The 16010-nt window shown below is 51.0% G+C and overlaps 14 non-coding genes across 14 annotated transcripts; all 14 read right to left on the reverse strand.

Annotated features, from left to right (window-relative positions):
• Window positions 1–11: 11 nt before the first annotated feature.
• trnal-aag (transfer RNA leucine (anticodon AAG)) lies at window positions 12–93 on the reverse strand. The gene has a single exon. It is a non-coding gene; the product is annotated as a tRNA-Leu (tRNA).
• Window positions 94–1228: 1135 nt separating this feature from the next.
• trnal-uag (transfer RNA leucine (anticodon UAG)) lies at window positions 1229–1310 on the reverse strand. The gene has a single exon. It is a non-coding gene; the product is annotated as a tRNA-Leu (tRNA).
• A 1050-nt stretch (window positions 1311–2360) lies between these two features.
• Window positions 2361–2442, reverse strand: trnal-aag (transfer RNA leucine (anticodon AAG)). Its single transcript has one exon. It is a non-coding gene; the product is annotated as a tRNA-Leu (tRNA).
• A 1135-nt stretch (window positions 2443–3577) lies between these two features.
• trnal-uag (transfer RNA leucine (anticodon UAG)) lies at window positions 3578–3659 on the reverse strand. Its single transcript has one exon. It is a non-coding gene; the product is annotated as a tRNA-Leu (tRNA).
• A 1051-nt stretch (window positions 3660–4710) lies between these two features.
• trnal-aag (transfer RNA leucine (anticodon AAG)) lies at window positions 4711–4792 on the reverse strand. Its single transcript has one exon. It is a non-coding gene; the product is annotated as a tRNA-Leu (tRNA).
• Window positions 4793–5930: 1138 nt separating this feature from the next.
• Window positions 5931–6012, reverse strand: trnal-uag (transfer RNA leucine (anticodon UAG)). Its single transcript has one exon. It is a non-coding gene; the product is annotated as a tRNA-Leu (tRNA).
• Window positions 6013–7064: 1052 nt separating this feature from the next.
• Window positions 7065–7146, reverse strand: trnal-aag (transfer RNA leucine (anticodon AAG)). Its single transcript has one exon. It is a non-coding gene; the product is annotated as a tRNA-Leu (tRNA).
• A 1135-nt stretch (window positions 7147–8281) lies between these two features.
• trnal-uag (transfer RNA leucine (anticodon UAG)) lies at window positions 8282–8363 on the reverse strand. Its single transcript has one exon. It is a non-coding gene; the product is annotated as a tRNA-Leu (tRNA).
• A 1051-nt stretch (window positions 8364–9414) lies between these two features.
• trnal-aag (transfer RNA leucine (anticodon AAG)) lies at window positions 9415–9496 on the reverse strand. Its single transcript has one exon. It is a non-coding gene; the product is annotated as a tRNA-Leu (tRNA).
• Window positions 9497–10632: 1136 nt separating this feature from the next.
• Window positions 10633–10714, reverse strand: trnal-uag (transfer RNA leucine (anticodon UAG)). Its single transcript has one exon. It is a non-coding gene; the product is annotated as a tRNA-Leu (tRNA).
• Window positions 10715–11766: 1052 nt separating this feature from the next.
• Window positions 11767–11848, reverse strand: trnal-aag (transfer RNA leucine (anticodon AAG)). The gene has a single exon. It is a non-coding gene; the product is annotated as a tRNA-Leu (tRNA).
• A 1135-nt stretch (window positions 11849–12983) lies between these two features.
• trnal-uag (transfer RNA leucine (anticodon UAG)) lies at window positions 12984–13065 on the reverse strand. Its single transcript has one exon. It is a non-coding gene; the product is annotated as a tRNA-Leu (tRNA).
• Window positions 13066–14116: 1051 nt separating this feature from the next.
• On the reverse strand, window positions 14117–14198 carry trnal-aag (transfer RNA leucine (anticodon AAG)). The gene has a single exon. It is a non-coding gene; the product is annotated as a tRNA-Leu (tRNA).
• Window positions 14199–15334: 1136 nt separating this feature from the next.
• Window positions 15335–15416, reverse strand: trnal-uag (transfer RNA leucine (anticodon UAG)). Its single transcript has one exon. It is a non-coding gene; the product is annotated as a tRNA-Leu (tRNA).
• Between the last annotated feature and the right edge of the window lie 594 nt (window positions 15417–16010).

Consider the following 16010-nt stretch of genomic DNA (forward strand, 5'->3'; position numbering starts at 1 on the left):
AAAGATTTCCCTGGCAGCGGTGGGATTCGAACCCACGCCCCCGAAGAGACTGGAGCCTTAATCCAGCGCCTTAGACCGCTCGGCCACGCTACCTTGTCATGGTGTGTTCCACGGGTCTTTACGACAGGTCAAACGACCTCCCTAATACTGACTCTGCGGAACGGCTGCAGTCTATTCCTGTTTGCGTAAAACAAGCCCGCTCCCAAGCGGGTTAGAGGGCCTCCCTGCCTTGGTTAAAATGGCTGCTGGCAGCAATGGGATTTGAACCAACGCCCCCGAGGAGTCTGGAGCCTAACTCAAACGCCTTAAACCACTCGGCCACGCTACCCTGGAATGTGCTACCCTGGAATGTTCACCTTCGTGGGCCCTTTTTTCCCCACCCCAAAGACAGAGAAAACGTCGGCCGCCGGACCTTCTTTGCAAAGCCTCTGGAGTGCGGGCAAAAAACGTTTTTTTTTTTTTTTGTGTAGGCACAATAGCCTTCCGAAACTCTGTCTTGGCAGTAGTGGGACTCAAACTCACACCCCCGAAGATACTGGAGCCTTAATCCAGAGCCTTAGACCACTCGGCCACACTACCCTGGCACATTCACCCTCGTGGTCCCTTTTTTTTTCTTGTCGCGCTTCGCTGCAAGCTGATGCCTTGTAATTCGCCGCCGTAAAGGCATCCTTTATACAGGGGTATGCAGTCCTACTCCTGGTGGCCCCCTTCCTGTAGAGTGGAGGTCAGCATCAAGCAGCTCCTGATTGGTTAACGCGGCGTGAATTGACACAGAAGTTCCGATTTTTCACCTCGGGTAGCAGACGCGAATTTTTGTCAGACGCGTGATTCACAAAAAAGCACAATTCGCGCTTAACGCACCTAACGCGCCAGACGCTCAATTTGCGCCATTCGCGCGAACTAGACGCGCGGATGAGGCGAATTCGCGTCTACCGCGCTGCGCCTCATTCGCGCCGCAAGAACTCCAGGCGCGTGTTAACGTGTTTTACCATTGACTTAACATTGAAAACACTCGGACCAGACGCATATTCCCGTTTGGTGTGAATGTAGCATTAGACCGCGCGGCCATGCTACCTCGTCGGGTTGCGCTCCAAGGGTCTCTTCCACAGGTGGAACGGCCTCCCTAATACTTACTCTGCAGAACTGCTGCAGTCTAATCCTGTTTGCGTGAAATAATCCCGATGCCAAGCGGGTTAGAGGACCTCCCTGCCTTGGTTAAAATGGCTGCTGGCAGCGATGGGATTCGAACCCACGCCCCCGAAGAGACTGGAGCCTAAATCCAGCGCCTTAGACCACTCGGCAACGCTACCCTGGGATTTGCGCTTTTGTGGGCCGTTTTCTGCCCTCTTCCCCCACCCCAAAGATAGAGAGAACGTCGGCCGCCGGACCTTCTTTGCAAAGCCTCTGGAATGCGGGCAAAGAACTTTTTTTTTTTTTGGGTATGCACAATAGCCTTCCAAAACTCTGTCTTGGCAGCAGTGGGATTCAAACCCACACCCCCGAAGAGACTGTAGCCTTAATCCAGCGCCTTATGCTACGTTCACACCAAACGCGAATACGCGTCTAAATTCGCGCCTGCCGCTTCTATTTATACGCGTGACCACTTTGTGTTCATTCACCCGTCAAGAGCGAAATGGACGCGCATAAAAACAAAAGTTTGAAGCGAAATTTACGCACGTCAGGTGCGTCAGAGGCGAAAGTTTCAAAAAGTTTCAAACCCCGTTGGTAGCCATCTTTTTACAAGATGTCTGTTGTTGATCGCTCATTTATCGAGAGTGTCACTGCTCTGTATTTGCTCTGGAGAGCAGAACAGCGGTGTAGGGATCATCGTCGCTGTATTTGGGTTGCGCTTCGCCACAAGCTGATGCCTTGTAATTCGCCGCCGTAAAGGCATCCTTAATACAGGGTATGCAGTCCTACTTCTGGTGGCCCCCTTCCTGTGGAGTGGAGGTCCATCTATGATCAAGCACACCTGAATCCGCTAATCAAGGCTTTTGGGGCTTATGTGAAAACGATAGCCAGCTGTGTTGCATTTAAAATCAAAATGATCAGGCAGCTGTTATTTCACCCAAAACTTTCCATGAGTGACATTGGCTGTCTCCATTCTTGTAGACTACTCATTGTTTTTCATTAATATAATTTTCAAATTCGTTGAATTGTTTGTTTGTTTTTTATTGCACCTCTCCTATGATTGTAAATTATTGGTGTGCCTCTGTTGGAATGGAGCAGAGGCTGGGACAAGCTTCCAGCACTGACTTTGCTAAATGGCAAAGAATGCGAAAGCGGCTAAGTTTGGATGAGCATGCAGCGTCACTTCTCCAGTCGCTTCGCAGCCTCAGGAGCTTTCCAAAAGATTTCCCTGGCAGCGGTGGGATTCGAACCCACGCCCCCGAAGAGACTGGAGCCTTAATCCAGCGCCTTAGACCGCTCGGCCACGCTACCTTGTCATGGTGTGTTCCACGGGTCTTTACGACAGGTCAAACGACCTCCCTAATACTGACTCTGCGGAACGGCTGCAGTCTATTCCTGTTTGCGTAAAACAAGCCCGCTCCCAAGCGGGTTAGAGGGCCTCCCTGCCTTGGTTAAAATGGCTGCTGGCAGCAATGGGATTTGAACCAACGCCCCCGAGGAGTCTGGAGCCTAACTCAAACGCCTTAAACCACTCGGCCACGCTACCCTGGAATGTGCTACCCTGGAATGTTCACCTTCGTGGGCCCTTTTTTCCCCACCCCAAAGACAGAGAAAACGTCGGCCGCCGGACCTTCTTTGCAAAGCCTCTGGAGTGCGGGCAAAAAACGTTTTTTTTTTTTTGTGTGTAGGCACAATAGCCTTCCGAAACTCTGTCTTGGCAGTAGTGGGACTCAAACTCACACCCCCGAAGATACTGGAGCCTTAAGCCAGAGCCTTAGACCACTCGGCCACACTACCCTGGCACATTCACCCTCGTGGTCCCTTTTTTTTTCTTGTCGCGCTTCGCTGCAAGCTGATGCCTTGTAATTCGCCGCCGTAAAGGCATCCTTTATACAGGGGTATGCAGTCCTACTCCTGGTGGCCCCCTTCCTGTAGAGTGGAGGTCAGCATCAAGCAGCTCCTGATTGGTTAACGCGGCGTGAATTGACACAGAAGTTCCGATTTTTCACCTCGGGTAGCAGACGCGAATTTTTGTCAGACGCGTGATTCACAAAAAAGCACAATTCGCGCTTAACGCACCTAACGCGCCAGACGCTCAATTCGCGCCATTCGCGCGAACTAGACGCGCGGATGAGGCGAATTCGCGTCTACCGCGCCGCGCCTCATTCGCGCCGCAAGAACTCCAGGCGCGTGTTAACGCGTTTTACCATTGACTTAACATTGAAATCACTTGGACCAGACGCATATTCCCGTTTGGTGTGAATGTAGCATTAGACCGCGCGGCCATGCTACCTCGTCGGGTTGCGCTCCAAGGGTCTCTTCCACAGGTGGAACGGCCTCCCTAATACTTACTCTGCAGAACTGCTGCAGTCTAATCCTGTTTGCGTGAAATAATCCCGATGCCAAGCGGGTTAGAGGACCTCCCTGCCTTGGTTAAAATGGCTGCTGGCAGCGATGGGATTCGAACCCACGCCCCCGAAGAGACTGGAGCCTAAATCCAGCGCCTTAGACCACTCGGCAACGATACCCTGGGATTTGCGCTTTTGTGGGCCGTTTTCTGCCCTCTTCCCCCACCCCAAAGATAGAGAGAACGTCGGCCGCCGGACCTTCTTTGCAAAGCCTCTGGAATGCGGGCAAAGAACTTTTTTTTTTTTTGGGGTATGCACAATAGCCTTCCAAAACTCTGTCTTGGCAGCAGTGGGATTCAAACCCACACCCCCGAAGAGACTGTAGCCTTAATCCAGCGCCTTATGCTACGTTCACACCAAACGCGAATACGCGTCTAAACTCGCGCCTGCCGCTTCTATTTATACGCGTGACCACTTTGTGTTCATTCACCCGTCAAGAGCGAAATGGACGCGCATAAAAACAAAAGTTTGAAGCGAAATTTACGCACGTCAGGTGCGTCAGAGGCGAAAGTTTCAAAAAGTTTCGAACCCGGTTGGTAGCCATCTTTTTACAAGATGTCTGTTGTTGATCGCTCATTTATCGAGAGTGTCACTGCTCTGTATTTGCTCTGGAGAGCAGAACAGCGGTGTAGGGATCATCGTCGCTGTATTTGGGTTGCGCTTCGCCACAAGCTGATGCCTTGTAATTCGCCGCCGTAAAGGCATCCTTAATACAGGGTATGCAGTCCTACTTCTGGTGGTCCCCTTCCTGTGGAGTGGAGGTCCATCTATGATCAAGCACACCTGAATCCGCTAATCAAGGCTTTTGGGGCTTATGTGAAAACGATAGCCAGCTGTGTTGCATTTAAAATCAAAATGATCAGGCAGCTGTTATTTCACCCAAAACTTTCCATGAGTGACATTGGCTGTCTCCATTCTTGTAGACTACTCATTGTTTTTCATTAATATAATTTTCAAATTCGTTGAATTGTTTGTTTGTTTTTTATTGCACCTCTCCTATGATTGTAAATTATTGGTGTGCCTCTGTTGGAATGGAGCAGAGGCTGGGACAAGCTTCCAGCACTGACTTTGCTAAATGGCAAAGAATGCGAAAGCGGCTAAGTTTGGATGAGCATGCAGGGTCACTTCTCCAGTCGCTTCGCAGCCTCAGGAGCTTTCCAAAAGATTTCCCTGGCAGCGGTGGGATTCGAACCCACGCCCCCGAAGAGACTGGAGCCTTAATCCAGCGCCTTAGACCGCTCGGCCACGCTACCTTGTCATGGTGTGTTCCACGGGTCTTTACGACAGGTCAAACGACCTCCCTAATACTGACTCTGCGGAACGGCTGCAGTCTATTCCTGTTTGCGTAAAACAAGCCCGCTCCCAAGCGGGTTAGAGGGCCTCCCTGCCTTGGTTAAAATGGCTGCTGGCAGCAATGGGATTTGAACCAACGCCCCCGAGGAGTCTGGAGCCTAACTCAAACGCCTTAAACCACTCGGCCACGCTACCCTGGAATGTGCTACCCTGGAATGTTCACCTTCGTGGGCCCTTTTTTCCCCACCCCAAAGACAGAGAAAACGTCGGCCGCCGGACCTTCTTTGCAAAGCCTCTGGAGTGCGGGCAAAAAACGTTTTTTTTTTTTTTTTTTGTGTAGGCACAATAGCCTTCCGAAACTCTGTCTTGGCAGTAGTGGGACTCAAACTCACACCCCCGAAGATACTGGAGCCTTAATCCAGAGCCTTAGACCACTCGGCCACACTACCCTGGCACATTCACCCTCGTGGTCCCTTTTTTTTTCTTGTCGCGCTTCGCTGCAAGCTGATGCCTTGTAATTCGCCGCCGTAAAGGCATCCTTTATACAGGGGTATGCAGTCCTACTCCTGGTGGCCCCCTTCCTGTAGAGTGGAGGTCAGCATCAAGCAGCTCCTGATTGGTTAACGCGGCGTGAATTGACACAGAAGTTCCGATTTTTCACCTCGGGTAGCAGACGCGAATTTTTGTCAGACGCGTGATTCACAAAAAAGCACAATTCGCGCTTAACGCACCTAACGCGCCAGACGCTCAATTCGCGCCATTCGCGCGAACTAGACGCGCGGATGAGGCGAATTTGCGTCTACCGCGCCGCGCCTCATTCGCGCCGCAAGAACTCCAGGCGCGTGTTAACGCGTTTTACCATTGACTTAACATTGAAAACACTCGGACCAGACGCATATTCCCGTTTGGTGTGAATGTAGCATTAGACCGCGCGGCCATGCTACCTCGTCGGGTTGCGCTCCAAGGGTCTCTTCCACAGGTGGAACGGCCTCCCTAATACTTACTCTGCAGAACTGCTGCAGTCTAATCCTGTTTGCGTGAAATAATCCCGATGCCAAGCGGGTTAGAGGACCTCCCTGCCTTGGTTAAAATGGCTGCTGGCAGCGATGGGATTCGAACCCACGCCCCCGAAGAGACTGGAGCCTAAATCCAGCGCCTTAGACCACTCGGCAACGCTACCCTGGGATTTGCGCTTTTGTGGGCCGTTTTCTGCCCTCTTCCCCCACCCCAAAGATAGAGAGAACGTCGGCCGCCGGACCTTCTTTGCAAAGCCTCTGGAATGCGGGCAAAGAACTTTTTTTTTTTTTTTGGGTATGCACAATAGCCTTCCAAAACTCTGTCTTGGCAGCAGTGGGATTCAAACCCACACCCCCGAAGAGACTGTAGCCTTAATCCAGCGCCTTATGCTACGTTCACACCAAACGCGAATACGCGTCTAAATTCGCGCCTGCCGCTTCTATTTATACGCGTGACCACTTTGTGTTCATTCACCCGTCAAGAGCGAAATGGACGCGCATAAAAACAAAAGTTTGAAGCGAAATTTACGCACGTCAGGTGCGTCAGAGGCGAAAGTTTCAAAAAGTTTCGAACCCCGTTGGTAGCCATCTTTTTACAAGATGTCTGTTGTTAATCGCTCATTTATCGAGAGTGTCACTGCTCTGTATTTGCTCTGGAGAGCAGAACAGCGGTGTAGGGATCATCGTCGATTTATTTGGGTTGCGCTTCGCCACAAGCTGATGCCTTGTAATTCGCCGCCGTAAAGGCATCCTTAATACAGGGTATGCAGTCCTACTTCTGGTGGCCCCCTTCCTGTGGAGTGGAGGTCCATCTATGATCAAGCACACCTGAATCCGCTAATCAAGGCTTTTGGGGCTTATGTGAAAACGATAGCCAGCTGTGTTGCATTTAAAATCAAAATGATCAGGCAGCTGTTATTTCACCCAAAACTTTCCATGAGTGACATTGGCTGTCTCCATTCTTGTAGACTACTCATTGTTTTTCATTAATATAATTTTCAAATTCGTTGAATTGTTTGTTTGTTTTTTATTGCACCTCTCCTATGATTGTAAATTATTGGTGTGCCTCTGTTGGAATGGAGCAGAGGCTGGGACAAGCTTCCAGCACTGACTTTGCTAAATGGCAAAGAATGCGAAAGCGGCTAAGTTTGGATGAGCATGCAGGGTCACTTCTCCAGTCGCTTCGCAGCCTCAGGAGCTTTCCAAAAGATTTCCCTGGCAGCGGTGGGATTCGAACCCACACCCCCGAAGAGACTGGAGCCTTAATCCAGCGCCTTAGACCGCTCGGCCACGCTACCTTGTCATGGTGTGTTCCACGGGTCTTTACGACAGGTCAAACGACCTCCCTAATACTGACTCTGCGGAACGGCTGCAGTCTATTCCTGTTTGCGTAAAACAAGCCCGCTCCCAAGCGGGTTAGAGGGCCTCCCTGCCTTGGTTAAAATGGCTGCTGGCAGCAATGGGATTTGAACCAACGCCCCCGAGGAGTCTGGAGCCTAACTCAAACGCCTTAAACCACTCGGCCACGCTACCCTGGAATGTGCTACCCTGGAATGTTCACCTTCGTGGGACCTTTTTTCCCCACCCCAAAGACAGAGAAAACGTCGGCCGCCGGACCTTCTTTGCAAAGCCTCTGGAGTGCGGGCAAAAAACGTTTTTTTTTTTTTTTGTGTAGGCACAATAGCCTTCCGAAACTCTGTCTTGGCAGTAGTGGGACTCAAACTCACACCCCCGAAGATACTGGAGCCTTAATCCAGAGCCTTAGACCACTCGGCCACACTACCCTGGCACATTCACCCTCGTGGTCCCTTTTTTTTTCTTGTCGCGCTTCGCTGCAAGCTGATGCCTTGTAATTCGCCGCCGTAAAGGCATCCTTTATACAGGGGTATGCAGTCCTACTCCTGGTGGCCCCCTTCCTGTAGAGTGGAGGTCAGCATCAAGCAGCTCCTGATTGGTTAACGCGGCGTGAATTGACACAGAAGTTCCGATTTTTCACCTCGGGTAGCAGACGCGAATTTTTGTCAGACGCGTGATTCACAAAAAAGCACAATTCGCGCTTAACGCACCTAACGCGCCAGACGCTCAATTCGCGCCATTCGCGCGAACTAGACGCGCGGATGAGGCGAATTCGCGTCTACCGCGCTGCGCCTCATTCGCGCCGCAAGAACTCCAGGCGCGTGTTAACGTGTTTTACCATTGACTTAACATTGAAAACACTCGGACCAGACGCATATTCCCGTTTGGTGTGAATGTAGCATTAGACCGCGCGGCCATGCTACCTCGTCGGGTTGCGCTCCAAGGGTCTCTTCCACAGGTGGAACGGCCTCCCTAATACTTACTCTGCAGAACTGCTGCAGTCTAATCCTGTTTGCGTGAAATAATCCCGATGCCAAGCGGGTTAGAGGACCTCCCTGCCTTGGTTAAAATGGCTGCTGGCAGCGATGGGATTCGAACCCACGCCCCCGAAGAGACTGGAGCCTAAATCCAGCGCCTTAGACCACTCGGCAACGCTACCCTGGGATTTGCGCTTTTGTGGGCCGTTTTCTGCCCTCTTCCCCCCCCCAAAGATAGAGAGAACGTCGGCCGCCGGACCTTCTTTGCAAAGCCTCTGGAATGCGGGCAAAGAACTTTTTTTTTTTTTTTGGGTATGCACAATAGCCTTCCAAAACTCTGTCTTGGCAGCAGTGGGATTCAAACCCACACCCCCGAAGAGACTGTAGCCTTAATCCAGCGCCTTATGCTACGTTCACACCAAACGCGAATACGCGTCTAAATTCGCGCCTGCCGCTTCTATTTATACGCGTGACCACTTTGTGTTCATTCACCCGTCAAGAGCGAAATGGACGCGCATAAAAACAAAAGTTTGAAGCGAAATTTACGCACGTCAGGTGCGTCAGAGGCGAAAGTTTCAAAAAGTTTCAAACCCCGTTGGTAGCCATCTTTTTACAAGATGTCTGTTGTTGATCGCTCATTTATCGAGAGTGTCACTGCTCTGTATTTGCTCTGGAGAGCAGAACAGCGGTGTAGGGATCATCGTCGCTGTATTTGGGTTGCGCTTCGCCACAAGCTGATGCCTTGTAATTCGCCGCCGTAAAGGCATCCTTAATACAGGGTATGCAGTCCTACTTCTGGTGGCCCCCTTCCTGTGGAGTGGAGGTCCATCTATGATCAAGCACACCTGAATCCGCTAATCAAGGCTTTTGGGGCTTATGTGAAAACGATAGCCAGCTGTGTTGCATTTAAAATCAAAATGATCAGGCAGCTGTTATTTCACCCAAAACTTTCCATGAGTGACATTGGCTGTCTCCATTCTTGTAGACTACTCATTGTTTTTCATTAATATAATTTTCAAATTCGTTGAATTGTTTGTTTGTTTTTTATTGCACCTCTCCTATGATTGTAAATTATTGGTGTGCCTCTGTTGGAATGGAGCAGAGGCTGGGACAAGCTTCCAGCACTGACTTTGCTAAATGGCAAAGAATGCGAAAGCGGCTAAGTTTGGATGAGCATGCAGCGTCACTTCTCCAGTCGCTTCGCAGCCTCAGGAGCTTTCCAAAAGATTTCCCTGGCAGCGGTGGGATTCGAACCCACGCCCCCGAAGAGACTGGAGCCTTAATCCAGCGCTTTAGACCGCTCGGCCACGCTACCTTGTCATGGTGTGTTCCACGGGTCTTTATGACAGGTCAAACGACCTCCCTAATACTGACTCTGCGGAACGGCTGCAGTCTATTCCTGTTTGCGTAAAACAAGCCCGCTCCCAAGCGGGTTAGAGGGCCTCCCTGCCTTGGTTAAAATGGCTGCTGGCAGCAATGGGATTTGAACCAACGCCCCCGAGGAGTCTGGAGCCTAACTCAAACGCCTTAAACCACTCGGCCACGCTACCCTGGAATGTGCTACCCTGGAATGTTCACCTTCGTGGGCCCTTTTTTCCCCACCCCAAAGACAGAGAAAACGTCGGCCGCCGGACCTTCTTTGCAAAGCCTCTGGAGTGCGGGCAAAAAACGATTTTTTTTTTTTTTTGTGTAGGCACAATAGCCTTCCGAAACTCTGTCTTGGCAGTAGTGGGACTCAAACTCACACCCCCGAAGATACTGGAGCCTTAATCCAGAGCCTTAGACCACTCGGCCACACTACCCTGGCACATTCACCCTCGTGGTCCCTTTTTTTTTCTTGTCGCGCTTCGCTGCAAGCTGATGCCTTGTAATTCGCCGCCGTAAAGGCATCCTTTATACAGGGGTATGCAGTCCTACTCCTGGTGGCCCCCTTCCTGTAGAGTGGAGGTCAGCATCAAGCAGCTCCTGATTGGTTAACGCGGCGTGAATTGACACAGAAGTTCCGATTTTTCACCTCGGGTAGCAGACGCGAATTTTTGTCAGACGCGTGATTCACAAAAAAGCACAATTCGCGCTTAACGCACCTAACGCGCCAGACGCTCAATTCGCGCCATTCGCGCGAACTAGACGCGCGGATGAGGCGAATTTGCGTCTACCGCGCCGCGCCTCATTCGCGCCGCAAGAACTCCAGGCGCATGTTAACGCGTTTTACCATTGACTTAACATTGAAAACACTCGGACCAGACGCATATTCCCGTTTGGTGTGAATGTAGCATTAGACCGCGCGGCCATGCTACCTCGTCGGGTTGCGCTCCAAGGGTCTCTTCCACAGGTGGAACGGCCTCCCTAATACTTACTCTGCAGAACTGCTGCAGTCTAATCCTGTTTGCGTGAAATAATCCCGATGCCAAGCGGGTTAGAGGACCTCCCTGCCTTGGTTAAAATGGCTGCTGGCAGCGATGGGATTCGAACCCACGCCCCCGAAGAGACTGGAGCCTAAATCCAGCGCCTTAGACCACTCGGCAACGCTACCCTGGGATTTGCGCTTTTGTGGGCCGTTTTCTGCCCTCTTCCCCCACCCCAAAGATAGAGAGAACGTCGGCCGCCGGACCTTCTTTGCAAAGCCTCTGGAATGCGGGCAAAGAACTTTTTTTTTTTTTTTGGGTATGCACAATAGCCTTCCAAAACTCTGTCTTGGCAGCAGTGGGATTCAAACCCACACCCCCGAAGAGACTGTAGCCTTAATCCAGCGCCTTATGCTACGTTCACACCAAACGCGAATACGCGTCTAAATTCGCGCCTGCCGCTTCTATTTATACGCGTGACCACTTTGTGTTCATTCACCCGTCAAGAGCGAAATGGACGCGCATAAAAACAAAAGTTTGAAGCGAAATTTACGCACGTCAGGTGCGTCAGAGGCGAAAGTTTCATAAAGTTTCGAACCCCGTTGGTAGCCATCTTTTTACAAGATGTCTGTTGTTGATCGCTCATTTATCGAGAGTGTCACTGCTCTGTATTTGCTCTGGAGAGCAGAACAGCGGTGTAGGGATCATCGTCGCTGTATTTGGGTTGCGCTTCGCCACAAGCTGATGCCTTGTAATTCGCCGCCGTAAAGGCATCCTTAATACAGGGTATGCAGTCCTACTTCTGGTGGCCCCCTTCCTGTGGAGTGGAGGTCCATCTATGATCAAGCACACCTGAATCCGCTAATCAAGGCTTTTGGGGCTTATGTGAAAACGATAGCCAGCTGTGTTGCATTTAAAATCAAAATGATCAGGCAGCTGTTATTTCACCCAAAACTTTCCATGAGTGACATTGGCTGTCTCCATTCTTGTAGACTACTCATTGTTTTTCATTAATATAATTTTCAAATTCGTTGAATTGTTTGTTTGTTTTTTATTGCACCTCTCCTATGATTGTAAATTATTGGTGTGCCTCTGTTGGAATGGAGCAGAGGCTGGGACAAGCTTCCAGCACTGACTTTGCTAAATGGCAAAGAATGCGAAAGCGGCTAAGTTTGGATGAGCATGCAGGGTCACTTCTCCAGTCGCTTCGCAGCCTCAGGAGCTTTCCAAAAGATTTCCCTGGCAGCGGTGGGATTCGAACCCACGCCCCCGAAGAGACTGGAGCCTTAATCCAGCGCCTTAGACCGCTCGGCCACGCTACCTTGTCATGGTGTGTTCCACGGGTCTTTACGACAGGTCAAACGACCTCCCTAATACTGACTCTGCGGAACGGCTGCAGTCTATTCCTGTTTGCGTAAAACAAGCCCGCTCCCAAGCGGGTTAGAGGGCCTCCCTGCCTTGGTTAAAATGGCTGCTGGCAGCAATGGGATTTGAACCAACGCCCCCGAGGAGTCTGGAGCCTAACTCAAACGCCTTAAACCACTCGGCCACGCTACCCTGGAATGTGCTACCCTGGAATGTTCACCTTCGTGGGCCCTTTTTTCCCCACCCCAAAGACAGAGAAAACGTCGGCCGCCGGACCTTCTTTGCAAAGCCTCTGGAGTGCGGGCAAAAAACGTTTTTTTTTTTTTTTGTGTAGGCACAATAGCCTTCCGAAACTCTGTCTTGGCAGTAGTGGGACTCAAACTCACACCCCCGAAGATACTGGAGCCTTAATCCAGAGCCTTAGACCACTCGGCCACACTACCCTGGCACATTCACCCTCGTGGTCCCTTTTTTTTTCTTGTCGCGCTTCGCTGCAAGCTGATGCCTTGTAATTCGCCGCCGTAAAGGCATCCTTTATACAGGGGTATGCAGTCCTACTCCTGGTGGCCCCCTTCCTGTAGAGTGGAGGTCAGCATCAAGCAGCTCCTGATTGGTTAACGCGGCGTGAATTGACACAGAAGTTCCGATTTTTCACCTCGGGTAGCAGACGCGAATTTTTGTCAGACGCGTGATTCACAAAAAAGCACAATTCGCGCTTAACGCACCTAACGCGCCAGACGCTCAATTCGCGCCATTCGCGCGAACTAGACGCGCGGATGAGGCGAATTTGCGTCTACCGCGCCGCGCCTCATTCGCGCCGCAAGAACTCCAGGCGCGTGTTAACGCGTTTTACCATTGACTTAACATTGAAAACACTCGGACCAGACGCATATTCCCGTTTGGTGTGAATGTAGCATTAGACCGCGCGGCCATGCTACCTCGTCGGGTTGTGCTCCAAGGGTCTCTTCCACAGGTGGAACGGCCTCCCTAATACTTACTCTGCAGAACTGCTGCAGTCTAATCCTGTTTGCGTGAAATAATCCCGATGCCAAGCGGGTTAGAGGACCTCCCTGCCTTGGTTAAAATGGCTGCTGGCAGCGATGGGATTCGAACCCACGCCCCCGAAGAGACTGTAGCCTAAATCCAGCGCCTTAGACCACTCGGCAACGCTACCCTGGGATTTGCGCTTTTGTGGGCCGTTTTCTGCCCTCTTCCCCCACCCCAAAGATAGAGAGAACGTCGGCCGCCGGACCTTCTTTGCAAAGCCTCTGGAATGCGGGCAAAGAACTTTTTTTTTTTTTTGGGTATGCACAATAGCCTTCCAAAACTCTGTCTTGGCAGCAGTGGGATTCAAACCCACACCCCCGAAGAGACTGTAGCCTTAATCCAGCGCCTTATGCTACGTTCACACCAAACGCGAATACGCGTCTAAATTCGCGCCTGCCGCTTCTATTTATACGCGTGACCACTTTGTGTTCATTCACCCGTCAAGAGCGAAATGGACGCGCATAAAAACAAAAGTTTGAAGCGAAATTTACGCACGTCAGGTGCGTCAGAGGCGAAAGTTTCAAAAAGTTTCGAACCCCGTTGGTAGCCATCTTTTTACAAGATGTCTGTTGTTGATCGCTCATTTATCGAGAGTGTCACTGCTCTGTATTTGCTCTGGAGAGCAGAACAGCGGTGTAGGGATCATCGTCGCTGTATTTGGGTTGCGCTTCGCCACAAGCTGATGCCTTGTAATTCGCCGCCGTAAAGGCATCCTTAATACAGGGTATGCAGTCCTACTTCTGGTGGCCCCCTTCCTGTGGAGTGGAGGTCCATCTATGATCAAGCACACCTGAATCCGCTAATCAAGGCTTTTGGGGCTTATGTGAAAACGATAGCCAGCTGTGTTGCATTTAAAATCAAAATGATCAGGCAGCTGTTATTTCACCCAAAACTTTCCATGAGTGACATTGGCTGTCTCCATTCTTGTAGACTACTCATTGTTTTTCATTAATATAATTTTCAAATTCGTTGAATTGTTTGTTTGTTTTTTATTGCACCTCTCCTATGATTGTAAATTATTGGTGTGCCTCTGTTGGAATGGAGCAGAGGCTGGGACAAGCTTCCAGCACTGACTTTGCTAAATGGCAAAGAATGCGAAAGCGGCTAAGTTTGGATGAGCATGCAGCGTCACTTCTCCAGTCGCTTCGCAGCCTCAGGAGCTTTCCAAAAGATTTCCCTGGCAGCGGTGGGATTCGAACCCACGCCCCCGAAGAGACTGGAGCCTTAATCCAGCGCTTTAGACCGCTCGGCCACGCTACCTTGTCATGGTGTGTTCCACGGGTCTTTATGACAGGTCAAACGACCTCCCTAATACTGACTCTGCGGAACGGCTGCAGTCTATTCCTGTTTGCGTAAAACAAGCCCGCTCCCAAGCGGGTTAGAGGGCCTCCCTGCCTTGGTTAAAATGGCTGCTGGCAGCAATGGGATTTGAACCAACGCCCCCGAGGAGTCTGGAGCCTAACTCAAACGCCTTAAACCACTCGGCCACGCTACCCTGGAATGTGCTACCCTGGAATGTTCACCTTCGTGGGCCCTTTTTTCCCCACCCCAAAGACAGAGAAAACGTCGGCCGCCGGACCTTCTTTGCAAAGCCTCTGGAGTGCGGGCAAAAAACGATTTTTTTTTTTTTTTGTGTAGGCACAATAGCCTTCCGAAACTCTGTCTTGGCAGTAGTGGGACTCAAACTCACACCCCCGAAGATACTGGAGCCTTAATCCAGAGCCTTAGACCACTCGGCCACACTACCCTGGCACATTCACCCTCGTGGTCCCTTTTTTTTTCTTGTCGCGCTTCGCTGCAAGCTGATGCCTTGTAATTCGCCGCCGTAAAGGCATCCTTTATACAGGGGTATGCAGTCCTACTCCTGGTGGCCCCCTTCCTGTAGAGTGGAGGTCAGCATCAAGCAGCTCCTGATTGGTTAACGCGGCGTGAATTGACACAGAAGTTCCGATTTTTCACCTCGGGTAGCAGACGCGAATTTTTGTCAGACGCGTGATTCACAAAAAAGCACAATTCGCGCTTAACGCACCTAACGCGCCAGACGCTCAATTCGCGCCATTCGCGCGAACTAGACGCGCGGATGAGGCGAATTTGCGTCTACCGCGCCGCGCCTCATTCGCGCCGCAAGAACTCCAGGCGCGTGTTAACGCGTTTTACCATTGACTTAACATTGAAAACACTCGGACCAGACGCATATTCCCGTTTGGTGTGAATGTAGCATTAGACCGCGCGGCCATGCTACCTCGTCGGGTTGCGCTCCAAGGGTCTCTTCCACAGGTGGAACGGCCTCCCTAATACTTACTCTGCAGAACTGCTGCAGTCTAATCCTGTTTGCGTGAAATAATCCCGATGCCAAGCGGGTTAGAGGACCTCCCTGCCTTGGTTAAAATGGCTGCTGGCAGCGATGGGATTCGAACCCACGCCCCCGAAGAGACTGGAGCCTAAATCCAGCGCCTTAGACCACTCGGCAACGCTACCCTGGGATTTGCGCTTTTGTGGGCCGTTTTCTGCCCTCTTCCCCCACCCCAAAGATAGAGAGAACGTCGGCCGCCGGACCTTCTTTGCAAAGCCTCTGGAATGCGGGCAAAGAACTTTTTTTTTTTTTTTTGGGTATGCACAATAGCCTTCCAAAACTCTGTCTTGGCAGCAGTGGGATTCAAACCCACACCCCCGAAGAGACTGTAGCCTTAATCCAGCGCCTTATGCTACGTTCACACCAAACGCGAATACGCGTCTAAATTCGCGCCTGCCGCTTCTATTTATACGCGTGACCACTTTGTGTTCATTCACCCGTCAAGAGCGAAATGGACGCGCATAAAAACAAAAGTTTGAAGCGAAATTTACGCACGTCAGGTGCGTCAGAGGCGAAAGTTTCAAAAAGTTTCGAACCCCGTTGGTAGCCATCTTTTTACAAGATGTCTGTTGTTGATCGCTCATTTATCGAGAGTGTCACTGCTCTGTATTTGCTCTGGAGAGCAGAACAGCGGTGTAGGGATCATCGTCGCTGTATTTGGGTTGCGCTTCGCCACAAGCTGATGCCTTGTAATTCGCCGCCGTAAAGGCATCCTTAAT

Source organism: Garra rufa, chromosome 2 (genome assembly GCF_049309525.1).
Source record: "Garra rufa chromosome 2, GarRuf1.0, whole genome shotgun sequence".
Lineage (NCBI taxonomy): Eukaryota > Metazoa > Chordata > Actinopteri > Cypriniformes > Cyprinidae > Garra > Garra rufa.